The sequence below is a fragment of the Ochotona princeps genome, chromosome 8 (genome assembly GCF_030435755.1).
Source record: "Ochotona princeps isolate mOchPri1 chromosome 8, mOchPri1.hap1, whole genome shotgun sequence".
Lineage (NCBI taxonomy): Eukaryota > Metazoa > Chordata > Mammalia > Lagomorpha > Ochotonidae > Ochotona > Ochotona princeps.
The window spans coordinates 64,404,874-64,418,974 of record NC_080839.1 but is presented as its reverse complement, the minus strand read 5'-3'; positions in this window follow the sequence as shown (position 1 = coordinate 64,418,974).

The following is a 14,101-nucleotide window of genomic DNA, read 5'->3' as shown; positions in this document are numbered from 1 at the left end:
TATCTCTCCAGTCGGCTTCAGACTGTAGTGGGAATTTAGGGGAGTGAGTAAATAAACAGATGAAAGATCTCCGACTCTGGCATGCAAATCAGTCATTTTCTTTTAAATTGCTGAGTTTTCAGCAAATTATAACCCACGCTGTGACAAGAGCCCAGATGAGCCACCTGGGCAGGGCTGGTCCACAGCCACACCACTCGCTAGCGCAGAATAGCTGCTCCTTCATCCTCAGATGAGCACTTGCCTCACAAGACCAAGGGTGTTCACAGCTCATATCCCTGATGGCAGTCAATCATCCTCTGTAGGATTTGTCACCACAGCTTGTTAGCATCTGCTGGGTGGGGACTTTGCCTTGACCCTTTGTGCCCTCACAGTGCTTAGTGCATGGAGCAGGTGCTCAGGCCAGTGGTCCAGCACACCCGTGTGGTTCCCTCACCACCTCCAACAGGGTGACATCGTGGCCTCCTTTGCCCCACCTCTGGCTTCCTGCATACACAAGCCCAAGCGTAACTGACCGCTGCTCAGTGCAGCAGATGAGTTTCCACGTCTCTAATGTGCGTGGACAGAAAGCTCAGTCCAGAAGTGGTCAATGCTAGGGTTCCTCCTTGGCTGAATTAACCAGAACTCAACTGAATCCATTCCAGCCCGGCGAGGCTAGGGTGTTGCAGAAACTGCTTATATAGATGGTTTCACTCTGCCACCTGGTGGCAATTTGTGGAATTGCATACCATCCACAATCCCATCAACTCAAATCCCAACTTGAGTTAAACAAGGCCACGCTTCCATTCTCTCTCCCAACTTCTGCTGACAAAGGAGATGAAGTATCTGAAAAAGTATAAACCCACCAACACCAAAAAATGGAGAGGGCAAGGAAAATCTTATGGTGAGAATGAAACATTTGATTTATGCAACAAACTCTTTCTAAAATGGAAGATGGAGGAGTGAATTGGTTAAACCATAGCCTGCTACACCAGCGCTCCAGTGCAAATCCTGGCTGCTCAGTTCCCTATCTGGCTACCTGATCATGCACCTGAGAAGTCAATGAAGGATGGCCCAAGTGTGTGGGCCCTGCATCCGCTGTGGGAGACTGGGATGGGAATCCAGCCTCCTGGCTTTGGGCTGGTGCAGCCCCAGATGTTGCAGCCATTTGGAGAGTGAACCAGTATAATTCTCTCAAGTAAATGTCTTAAAAAATATATATCCAGCACTATGGCTTAATTGGTTAATCCTCCCCTGGCAAGTATCCGGGATCCTATATGGGCGTCAGTTTGTGTTCCACCTGCTCCACTTGCCACCCAGCTCCCTGCTTGTGGCCTGGAAAAGCAGTCGAGGACGACCCAAAGCCTGTGGGGACCCTGAAGAAACTCCTGGCTCCTGCATTCAGATTGGTTTAGCTCCAGTCATTGTGGCCTTTGTGGAGTGAACCAGTAGACAGTGGATCTCCGTCTCTCCTCGTCTCTGCAAATCTGCCTTTCCAATAAAAATAAATAAATCTTGGGCCCGGCGCCATGGCCTAGCGGCTAAAGTCCTCATCTTGAACACACCGGGATCCCATATGGGTGCCAGTTCTAACCCTGGCAGCCCCACTTCCCATCCAGCTCCCTGCTTGTGGCCTGGGAAAGCAGTCGAGGATGGCCCAAGGCTTTGGGACCCTGCACCCGTGTGGAAGACCCGGAAAAGGTTCCTGGTTCCCAGCTTTGGATCGGCACAGCACCGGCCGTTGTGCTCACTTGGGGAGTGAATCATCGGACGGAAGATCTTCCTCTCTGTCTCTCTTCCTCTCTGTATATCTGACTTTGTAATAAAAATAAATAAATCTTTAAAAAAATCTTAAGTAAGCTAGGCATAGCAGATACTCCTCAATACAATCAAGATACTTTATGGAACACTCCTCAATACAATCAAGATACTATATGGAAAACCCATAGTCGGCATCGTGTTGAATAGGGAAAAGCTGGAAGCATTTCCACCAAGATCTGAATTAGACATGGATGACCACTCTCACCACTGCTATTCAATATAGTTTTGGAAGAAAGCTTTTAAAAAGTTTTATTTAATTTTTTTTGGAAAGTCAGGTTTCTTTTTACAGACAGAAGGAGACACAGAAATATCTTCCATCTGCTGGTTCACTCCCCAAGTGGCCACAATGGCTGGAAGTGAACAGATCCTAAACCAGGAGCTTCTCCTGGGTCTCCCACACAGGTACAGGGTCCCAAAGCAAGGCAAGGACTTTAGCTGCTAGGCTACCATGCTGGGCCTGTGTTACGATTTTTTTTAAGACTTATTTTTTTGGGCCCAGCGGCATGGTCTAGTGGCTAAAGTCCTTGCCTTGAATGCACCGGGATTCCATATGGTCACCGGTTCTAATCCCGGCAGCCCCGCTTCCCATCCAACTGCCTGCCTGTGACCTGGGAATGCAGTCGAGGACTGCCCAAAGCTTTGGGACCCTGCACCCACATGGGAGACCCAGATGAAGCTCCTGACTCCTGGCTTCAGATTGGCTCAGCTCCAGCTATTGTGGCCGCTTGGGGAGTGAACCATTGGACGGAAGATCTTCTCTGTCTCTCCTCCTCTCTGTATATCTAACTTGGTTTTTTTTTTTTTAAATTTATTCATTAATTACATTGTGTTGTAATTACATAGAATCTGGGATTCTCCCCCCCACCCTCCCCCCATGGTGGGTTCCTCCACCTTGTTGCATAACCATAGTTCAAGTTTGTATATCTAACTTTGTGAGAACTTCAGCTTATCCATTGATTTGATTCGCCCAAGAGGTGTTGGGTGATTTCCACATAACCCAAGTCTACTGAAATGCTTATTCACTCAAATGTGTTTCTGAAATGATGTGAAAGAAAGCCAACATGAGTTGCGTCTTTTGGGAAACAATTTGAACAAAGTGATTTTTAGAAAAGATTTGGAGCCATGATTGTGGCATAGTGGGTTATATTGCCACCTGCAATTCTGGCACCCTGTCTGGGTGCCAGTTCAAGCTCCCAGCTGTTGTACCACCAGTCCAATTCCCTGTTAAAAGTTCCTGGGAAAGCAGTAAAAGATGGCCTGCATGCTTAGGCCCCTACATCCACACTGGAAACCTCAATGGAATGACACGCGCCTGGCTTCGGCCTGGTCCAGCTCCAGCCATTGCAGATGTTTAGGGAGTGAAGCAGCAGATGAAAGATCTCACTCTCAACTCTGCGTTTCAAACAAATCCATCTTTAAATGTCTTTAATGGAAAATATTTATTTGAAATGCAGAGTAACAGAGAAAGATGGAGATAGAAAAGAACTCCCACAGAGTCAGCACCATGGTGTATAGTCACCCCTTTGAGTCCTGGCTGCTCCATTTCTGAGAAAGTAATGGAGGCTAACCCAAGCGCTTGGGCCCCTGCAGTGCCAACATCTCATGTGGGTTCTGGTTTTGAGATCTGGCTACTGCAGCTTCTATCTAGCTCCATGCCAATGCACCTGAGAAAGCAAAACAAGATGGCCAAGTCCTTTGGCCCCCGCCATCAATTGACATGAGAGACCTGGGAGCAGCTTTTGGGTCCTGGCTTAGGTTTGGTGCAGCCCTGACTGATGTAGCTATTTGAGGAGTGAACCAGGGATGGAAAATCTGGCTCTCACTAAATCCTCTCTCTGTCTTTATGTCTTTCAAACAATTTTTACAGTTGAAAAGCAGCGTTACATAGAGGAGATACAGAGACCCTCCATCTGCAGGTTCACACCCTAGATAGCAGCAAATGCTAGAGCTGAGCTGATCCAAAGCCAGGAGCTTCTTCTGGGTCTCCCACATGGGCGCAAGGGCTCAAGGCTTTGGGCTGTCCTCCACTCCTTTCCCAGGCCACAAGCAAGGAGCTGGATGGGAAGTGGAGCAACCAGGACACAAACCAACACCCATATGGGTTGTAATAATTCCCTTGAATCATCTCCTGTCTTGTTTTCTTGCATTAAAGGACTTGGGGTGGGATAAATGACAACAAAAGTTCACCAAACTCCTCTCCCGTTTTTCAAAATTCTGAGACATTTTGTAATTCATGCCACAAAAAGGAATCTGAGAAGAACTGATGTTATACCCCAATTTTATATCAAGCTTTCAAATCTGGGGATGTGTCAACTGAACGGTCTGGGGTCTATTAAGCTGGGTGAGAAATCATAAGCTACCATGTAGACACCCCTTATTATCATGAAGAATAAAACCACAGGCTGTGCTAGGAGCAAGGCCTTGGGCAAAGATGGCTTGTTTTCATCCATTATGCCATACACCCTTGCCTCCGCAAAACACCTCAAGGTGATGCTGCATCTTTGTCCACCTGTCACTGTGGCACACAGGGCTTGTTTGGACCTGGATCCCCACGCCAAATCCAACATCTTGAACAGAAGTGGGTCTGGGAGCATTCTGCAGCCTTCCTCCTAATGGTTATTTTTGTGTTGTTTCAGGTGAGCCAAGTCAACCCCCTTTGTGAAATCCAGCACATTTGCAAGATCTTTGTCTTTGTTCCCAAACCTGTGAATGCTCCGTGCACTTATGACACACAGATAATACCATGTTTACCTCTAGCAATGACAGCAAGAACTGTTAAGGTAAAGCATGAGAACGCGGGCCTGGCTTGTCAACACACAGCCACCAGGAACAGAGCAGCCATGCACGGTACATGTCACTAAGTGGAGTACACGCCACTACGTGGGGTACGTGTCACTGTACGAGATACATGTCTGTTTGCAACGTCCTATTGATAGGACAGGTATTTTAGAACACTGATCGTTTGAAATATAGTGCCTTTCTTGGTGTAAAATGACAACCTCATTTGAGAAAATTTTTTGTAAGAAGAAAGTAACTATCACAATGTTGGCAGAGGGACAACTCTGCCTAAGGTTCAATTCTGCATTTACCCTTTATCTGAATAAAGGTATGGGGAGACTTGCTTTTTGCATTTAATTTATCAGGGGCTGGAGCTGTGGGCTGTAGGTTAAGCCACAGTCTACAGCACCAGTATCCCCTATGGGTACTGGTTTGAGTCCCATCTGCTCTACTTTTCATCCAGCTCCCTGCTAAAGGTCTGAAAAGGCAGTGGAAGATGGTCCGGCTCCTTGGATCCCTGCACCACAAGTGAGACCCAGCAGAAACTCCTGTCTCCTGGCTTCAGCCTCACTCAGCCAGGTGCTGTGGTCATTTGAGGAGTGAACTAGCAGAGGGAATATCGATCTCTCTGCCTCCTTGCTGTGACTCTGCCTTTTAAATAAATAAATAGGGTCCAGTACAATGGTTTGATTAGCTAAACCTCCCGCTTCATGTCCGGGATCCCTGTGGACACCAGTTGGTGTCCTGGTTGCTCCACTTTCTATCTAGTCCCCTGTATACAGCCTGGGAAATCAGTAAAGGATGGCCCAAAGTCCAAGTCCCCGCCCAAGTCCCAGGTAATAACGGGTATGCATTAACGGACACACTGACACATGGGTGAGTGAAAAACAGGCACAGGTTTGGGAGGTGAGCTTCCAGACCCGTGACCCTAATCTACTTGCCTGCCTAGATCACATCAGTGCCACCAACACTGGCCTCATTAGAAAATTGAAATCTCTTTAATTTTTTTAAACCATCACTTAAAATGATTGATTTTGTTTGAAAGAGTTACAGAGAGGAGAAGGAGAGAGATCCTCCATCCACTGATTCATTCCCCAAATAGCTGCAATGGCTAGAGCTGCTCTGAGGCCAGGAGCTTCTTCCAGATCCCTCCTGTGGGTGTCCACTGTTGTTTCCTAGGCCATTAACAGAGAGCTGGATTGAAAGTGAAGCAGCTAGGACTTGAACTACTGCCCCTAAGGGTTGCATTGCTGCAGGTGGAGGATTGCTATGCTACCATGCTGGTACCCAAAATCACTTAAAAGCAAAACAAATAAATATTTGAGGCAGGCTCTAGGGATCAACAGACTAGTCCTCCACTTTCAAGCATCGGCATTTCACATGAATATTCATTCCTGTCCTGGCGACTCCACTTCTCATCAATTTCTCTGCTTATGAGAGAGGAGTGGCCTGGGAAAGCAGCAGAAGATGACTCAAGTCCTTGCTCCCCTGCACCTGTGTGGGAGACCCAAAAGAAGCTCTTGGCTTCAGATTGGCTCAGCTGTGGCGATTGTGGCCATTTCGGGAGTAAACCAGTAGATGAACAATCTGTCTCCTCTCTGTAACTACATTTCAAATAAAAACAAACCTTAAAATTCCTATTTTAAGGTCCAGCATGATAGCCTAGTGGCTAAAGTCCTTGCCTTGAATGCACCGGGATTCCATATAGGCACTGGTTCTAATTCTGGAAGCCCTGCTTCCCATCCAACTCCCTACTAGTGGCCTGAGAAAGCAGTTGAAGACGGCCCAAAGCCTTGGGACCCTGCACCTGCGTGGGAGACCCGAAAGAGGCTCCTGGTTCCGGACTTCAGATGGGCACAGCTCCAGCTGTTGTGGCCGCTTGGGGAGTGAATCATCGGATGGAAGATCTTCCTCTCTGTCTCTCCTCCTCTCTGTATATCTGCCTTTTCAATAAAAATTAAAAAAAAATCTTTTAAAATTTGTTTTATTTAAAAGAGAAACACGCTAAGTGGCTGAAACAACCAGGGTTGGGCCATGCTGAAGCCAGGCTGCTGGAGCTCAGTCAGCTCTCTCACAGGAGCGTCAAGGATCCAAGCACTTGGACCATTCTCCACTGTTTTCCCAGGTGCAATAGCAGGGAGCTAGATGGGAAGTGGAGCAGCTGGGATTCAAACTGGTACCCATCGGGATTCCAGAGTCACAGGCACTGGCTTAACCCACTGCCCCACAATGCTGGCCCCTGGACTTCTTAAAATATTTTTATCTACTTGAAAGGAGAGAGCAAAAATGAGATCTACCATCCATTGGTTAAGTCCTTACATGGCCACAACCACCAGGGCTGGGCCAGGCCAAAGTCAGAGACTAAGAAAGCCAGCAGAATCTCCCACGTCAGTGGCCTACACACTTGAACCATCACCTGCTGTATCCCTGGATGCATTAGCGGGAACCTGGATTGCAAACCGAGCAGCTGGGACTCAGACCGGCACTGCAATATGGGATGCAGGTATCTCGGCCATCGGCTTCACCTGCGGTACCACAAGATTTACCCTATGCCCTTTTGGACATAGCACTAGCCCGTGGATTTCCTCCATATCGTAACAATTTTTATGAAGTGTGATTTCTAATGGAAATGTGGTCTATGTGCCTTAGAGATGTCTAATGACAGTCAGATGCTAGCAGCTGCCCAGCCCAGAGACGAGGCGATCGAAGAACAGTATTTACAGTCACCGTCCACAGAGCGTGTGGCACACGCTGTGCTAAGTGCTTTATTTGCACCCTGCATGAAGCTGCAATATTAATCCCCATTTTATAATCAGCTGGGGCAGGAAGGGAGGGTGAATGTAAACATGTTGCAGTTACTCTCCAGGAAAAAACCCAAGAAGGTCCTGACTCAGCATGTGCCCACTTGTGGAGTGGAAATCCTCCCCACCCCACAGTCAGCTCACCTACGGAGCCCAGGAAATGGTGACCTGCAGTCATAAAGGGATGGGTTTAGAGGGTTAGGCATTTCTTACGGTTGTTTACATTATTAAAGCACAAACCCTGCCTTTAACAGTGGTTCCTGAAATGGTAACTATTGGTTTTTGCTGCCACCAAGAAAAGGCACAGTCACCAGCACAGCCACTGGGGCTTCCGACGGTGTCCTTCCAGCTCTGGGCTGATTGATGCTTGTGGCAAACCAGACACTGTGTGAGCCCCACTGAGGAGTCAGATACGAGCAGAGGCAGCAGGTGAACCCTCCGAGGAGCGCTGAAGCCACGCAGTATCGTCTCCGGGAGTTTGTCCCAAAGGGAAGGCAATGGCCAGACGATGCTCCACCCCAGTGGCTGACATGGAAAAGTGCAGTCACGTGACATTGTGCACCTGCAATGGAGAGACCACCTCTCTCATGACACACCCCCAACACGACTCAAGTGGTCTGCATTTGAAGTCAGTTACCCTGCCCCACTACCAACTGAGACGATCAGATGACAGAGCAGCATGCTAACCCATCCCCGAGGGGCTGTGGGAAACACTGCAGGACAAATTGTCTGGTTTCTCCTATGAGTTCATTGCCATTGAAACAAAGTCAGTCTATGGGTGCACTGGGACTTTGATTTGGATAAATATGAACTGTAGGAGACAATCAGGGAAATGTGAACACTGACTAAATGTATTACAGCGGTAAGAAAATACTGAAGCAACTGGCACCGCACAGAAGACACTGCTTGTGGCACCAGCATTTCATACCAGAGGGCCCGTCTGAGTCCCAGCTGTTCTGACCCAGCTTCCTGCCCGTGTGCCAGGAAGGGAGTCGAGGATGGTCCCCGCTGTCTGTAAGGGCGGCTGCGATGGAGTTCTGGGCTCAGTCCTGACTGCTGGAGTCATCGAGGGAGTGAACCAGAAGACAGAAGATTGCTCTCCCTCCATGTCACTCTGCCCTTTCAAATAAACACTTTTTTAAAAAAAAGATTTATTTCTTTAAGTCATATACAAAGAGAGGAGGAGCAGAGAGAGAGGAAGATTCTCCATCTGCTGGTTCACTCCCCAAGTGGCCAAAATGGCAGAGCTGAGCCCATCCGAAGCCAGGAGCTTCCTTCAGGTCTTCCATGTGGGTGCAGGGTCCCAAGGCTTTGGGCCATTCTCCACTGCTTTTCCAGCCCATAAGCAAGGAGCTGGATGGAAGTGGGGCCACCGGGATTAGAACCAGTGCCCATATAGGATTCTGGTGCACATAAGGCAAGAACTTTAGCTTCTAGGCTACCATGATGGGCCCTCGATTAAATACATTTTAAAAAAGAAAGTGTCTTATAGTCATTATTTTAAAATTTTCTATCTTATACAGAAATATTTAAAGATGAAATGGTAAGAATCTAAGGTGTTCTGAAGTTCTTTGACAACAACATAGGTCAATTGGCTTCTGGCAAAGGGAACTAAACAGGAGAAGAGGCTGGCATGGAGCAGCAGTCAAGGGATGCCAACATCCTATATGGGAAACCAGTGTCTCGGCTGCTTCCCTTCCAATCCAGCTCCCTGTTCATGTGTCTGGAGAAAACAATAGAAAATAGCCCAAGTACTGGGTCCCTGCACCCACGAGGGAGACCCGAATCAATCTTGTGGTTTTGATGGGCACAGGCCTGGCTGTTAGAGACATCTGGGCAGTGAACCAGCAGATGGAGAAACTCCTCTCTCTTTCTCTCTTTCAAATAAATTGTCTCTAAAAGAGCTTTCTCCATAAATAGTGCCCTGAAACTAGATATTCATTTGCAAAAGAATGAACTGCATTTCCCTAGCTCATACCATACAAAAAAAAAGTGAAGCATAGAGACAAATACAAGGACAAAAGTTTTACAATTATTGAAAAAAAATGAAAGTCAGTCTTCATAGTCTAGGATCACACCAAGGTTCTTAAAAAAAAAAAGATTTATTTGAAAGGCAGAGTTACAGAATTAGAGGGACAGAGATCTTCTGCCCACTGGTTCACTCCTCAAATGGCTGCAAAGTTGGAACTGGGCCAGTCCAAAGGAGCTTTATGTGTGTCTCCCATGTGGACGCAGGAGCCCAAGCACTCGGACCATCCTTCCCTACTTTCCCAAGCACGTGAGCAGGGAGCTGGATTGGGAATGGAACAGTGGGGACTCAAGCCATACAGGATGCCAGTGCTGCAGGCAGTGGCATTATGTGCTGTGCCACAGCACCAGCCCCTACCCTAATACAAAAGAGCTACACAGTTTAATCACATATTCAAAAAAAATTGTGCGGCAATTACCATCACGTGAAAATACAACCCACAGAATGGGAGAAAATATTTGCAAATCATTTCTATGACAAAGGAGTTCAGGCAGGATATATAAAGAAATTGTACAAATAAAAAAAGAAAAAACAACAACAACAAAAGAACGTTCACAATCCAGCAATGAAAGGATGAAGATGCTGCCTTGAAAACGGGCAAGGACTTTAACCACTACGCTATCGCGCCGCCCCCCCCCCCACCTTCAAAATGGGTAAAGGATCTCCATGATATTTCTGGAAAGATATACACATTTCCAACAAACACATGGAAGCATACTGAGCACTGTTAGTCATTTGGGAAAATGCAAATAACAACCAGCATGAGGGAATCCCATATATTAGGATGGCTACAAAACACGACAGACAATACTAAGTATTGACCAGGATGTGCGGAAAGTGAAAATGGTGGAAATGCTAGATTTTTTTTTAAATAGTTAAACAGAGTTAACAAATGACCCAGCAACTCCAACTGCAGGTAGAGAAATGAGAACGCGACCCCCCAACTATTCACACCCAAATGTGCATAGCTAAACTCCTGACTCACCACAGCTGACAGATGGAAACAGTACAAATGTCCACCCATTGATGAACACGGGTACACAAGTCAGCGTGTCTATATTAGGAGATGCCAAACGATCATGAACAGAAGTGACAGGCTCGATACCTGAATGGACCCCAAGACTTCCTCAAATGGGCCCAGCGCAGTAGCCTAGTGGCTAAAAAGTCCTGACATTACGTGCACCAGGATCCCATATGAGCACCAGTTCTAATCCTGGCAGCCCTGCTTCTCATGCAGCTCCCTGCTGTGGCCTGGGAAAACATTGCAGGACGGCCCAAAGCCTTGGAATTCTGTACCCGCTTGGGAGACCTGGAAGTGGTTCCATATGGGTGCACCAGCATGGGAGACCCAGAAGGGGCTCAGGGCTCTTCGCTTCAGATTGGCACAGCTCCAGCCATTGCTGTCACTTGGGGAGTGAACCAACAAATGAAGATCTTCTTTTCTCTCTCTTCCTCTCTGTATATCTGAGTTTGCAATAAAAATAAAATAAAATCTTAAAAAAAAAAAGTCTTCCCCAAATGAAAAAAGCCACTCCCCGAGGGCAGGTAGGACTACCTAGAGAAAACTCAGCCAACTCCTTGAGATTAGTGGCTGTACAGGGCTGTTCATGGATCGTGGGGGTGAACATGTAGGAAAATGGATTGTGATGGATGCCTGACAGCTGGACATACTAAACACAGACACACCTGTGTAAGGTTGTGTAGCGTGGGAATTCATCACAGAAGCATCTCTGAAGAGGGGGAGTAAGCAGGTGCATGGAAATCAGCTCAGCCACAGGTTGTTTTGCTGCTGACGCTGGGAAACAGTGGGGCTCATCACACTACTAGTTCTTGTCCCTTTTTGGATTGTGGGTGTCCCGGGCCAGTCACTGGCTGGTATCGTGGATAACCTGTGATTGACAAATAGCAATGTTGGCATGCACATGGGGATTTTGGGAGTCAGCCAACAGGAGAGGCCTTGGGAAGGAGGACTTCACAGGCAGCCAGGAAGAGAGTGGCAGTGGTCAACTGCAGACAGCTGGACTCCAGGAGCAAGATGCCTCCACCCAGACCAAACGCGGAAATCGGCTTGATGACTGACAGCGCTCACTGGTCTAACCTTCCCTGCAGCTACCCCTTGCTTGAAAACCCTTCATTGGCAGGAACAGTGCATGAATTCCCCACGACTGCCAGCTGCTAGAAGTAAAGCCACCAGCATTCAACTCGTGGTGGACTGCCTTGTCCAGTGGTGGGCAGCAAGGGCCAATTATTGGTTCAGCCACAGTCGGGTTTAAAATTCTCTGCAACAGGCCTAGCGGCTAAGTCCTTGCCTTATGTGCACCAGGATCCCATATGAGCACCAGCTCTTGTCCTGGCTGCTCCACTTCCCATCCAGCTCCCTGCTTGTGGCCTGGGAAAGCATTGCAGGACGGCCCAAAGCCTTGGGACCCTGCACCTCTGTGGCAGACCCGAAGAAAGCTCCTGGCTCCTGCTCCTGGCTTTGGATCAGCTCAGCTCTGGCCATTGTGGCCACTTGGGGAGTGAAACAACAGACAGCAGATCTTTTTCTCTGTATCTCCTCTTTATAAATTTGCCTTTCCAATAAATATACATAAAATCTTTTTAAATTCTCTGCAACACACAAACATAGGCACCAGTGTGGTAATGCGGTTGTCACCTGCAACCCAAATTGGAGCACTTATTTGAGTTCCACTCATTCTACTTCTGACCCTTGTTTGTCACCAAGCCTGTCTCAAAAGGGGCTCACAATAGACTCCAAACCTGCCCTTGGCCCCAGCCTTCTCTGTCCACACTGATGCCCTCTGGGAGCATCAGGAGCAGGTGCTGCCTCAGCCGCTTCCATCCCTAGATGCTGGCTCCTGACTTCCAGCAAGTTGAAACACCTGTGTATCTGCGTGTCCAGGCAGGGTGTGGGGTTTGCAATAATTAAGCCGCCTTGGAGCAGCCTGAAAACATTCTATAACAGTTTAAGAGGAGTTGCCCAACGTCTCAAGCCTATGTTGTCCCCCAACTCAGCCAAGGGCCAGGGTCACATGAAACATTAGAAGGAGATGGGAAAGGTAGCCTGGCAGGGACTGGAACTGGGGACCTGTGGAGATCACCATTCCCTGGCTGCAGTGCCTAACCAACAGGGCCTGCTAACTTAGAAACAAGAAAACACTTAACAACTTACAGTTTTGGAGGCTCAGGACCAGGAGCAGGAGGCCTCAGTGCTTGGTGTCTGGGATGGGTAGTGGAGTGCATGGCGAACCAGAAAGGCAAAGAGAGCCGCTGCCCACAGCTCACCTTTTATAACCAACACTCTCACAAAAGCGGGCTTCCTCCCAGGTGCGCTAAGGGCCTACACCAGGCTCCCACCTCTCCTCATTAAAACAGAATTCTGCTCTGCCCCGCCCCTCACCTCCATGAAGTATCATTCACTTAGGATTTCAGCTAAGTGTCGAACCATGGCAGGAGTGGGACAGGTGAGGAGCAGAGTTGCCAGGGTTTGGTGCTGGGGAAAAGATCTCCATCTGATGTCCTTAGCTGGGAGAGGGAAAAGACAAGTGGACCAGGCGTTCATGTGACTGCTGAAGGGGAGGTGGCTGAGAGTGCCTTGGGGGGCAGATTGGGCAAGGCTGGGTGAGGGGGTGCCAAGTCGGAGTCAGGCAGCCCACCACTGCAGGAGTGCCTTCTGCTCTGGGGGTGGGGAGAGCTGGGCGACAGGAGAACCACAATCCCAGCACAGTTTGCACCTGCCGCCTACAGCTGGGGTCCTGCCCGTCATCCTGGCCCAGCAGGCAGGTGGTAGCACCTGGTTGTTCCCCAAAGTATCCCCATTCGTTCGGTGGGAATCCCCACACACTGGAGCCCCTTCAGGTTGGGAAAGGAGGGGGTTCCCTTTTCACTTGTGTCGCTCCCTTCAGCTTTCAGGCGCCACTTCAGGCCCCATTCCCCCTTGAGACACGCCGCTGCTTTTCATCTTTCCTTTCCTTGCGTCTTTTTTTTTTTTTTTTAAAACACATCTTTGTATTTGAAAGGCAGAGTGGCACAGAAATAGAGACACAGGTCTTCGAGCTGCTGGTTCACAATCCAAATGTGTGCAACCAGGTGGAAGCCAGGACCCGGGAGTTCCATCCTAGTCTCCCCGCAAGCCCTTGAGCCATCTTCTGCTGCCCGTTCAGGTGCCTCAGCAAGGAGCTGGATCAGAACTGGAGCTGCCGAACCGCAGCAGTGCTCCTATGGGACCCTGCCATGGCAGGTGTCCCAGAAGGCCAGCCCCTCCTCTTTTTTTTTTCACCCTTACAGGCCAAGGAGAGCGCAAGGGAGTAAGGGTGGCGTCATTTCCATGGAAATGAGGAGCGAGGTGGGTTAAACAGCTCCTGGGATGCCGGTCGCCTGTGTCTTAGTGCCCAACTGGAATCCTGCTTTTGAGCACCCAGGGTGGATGCCTAGATGCTTGGGCCCATGCCAGCCCAGCAGAAGACCTACAGTGAATTCCCAGAATTGCTGGAGTGAACCAGCTGATGGGGCCTCTCTCCGTGTCAGTTTGCCTTTTGGATGAATAAGAATAAAACTTCAAGACCCAGAGACACCCTCCCTCCCTTCCTGAACCAGGAGCTGGCCACTGTCTAGGGATCAGGCTCCATGCTCTTCACCTAGGGTTCTGGGCGGTGGGGACATGGGGCTCCTCTGTGGCCCCAACCACCGGCAGAGG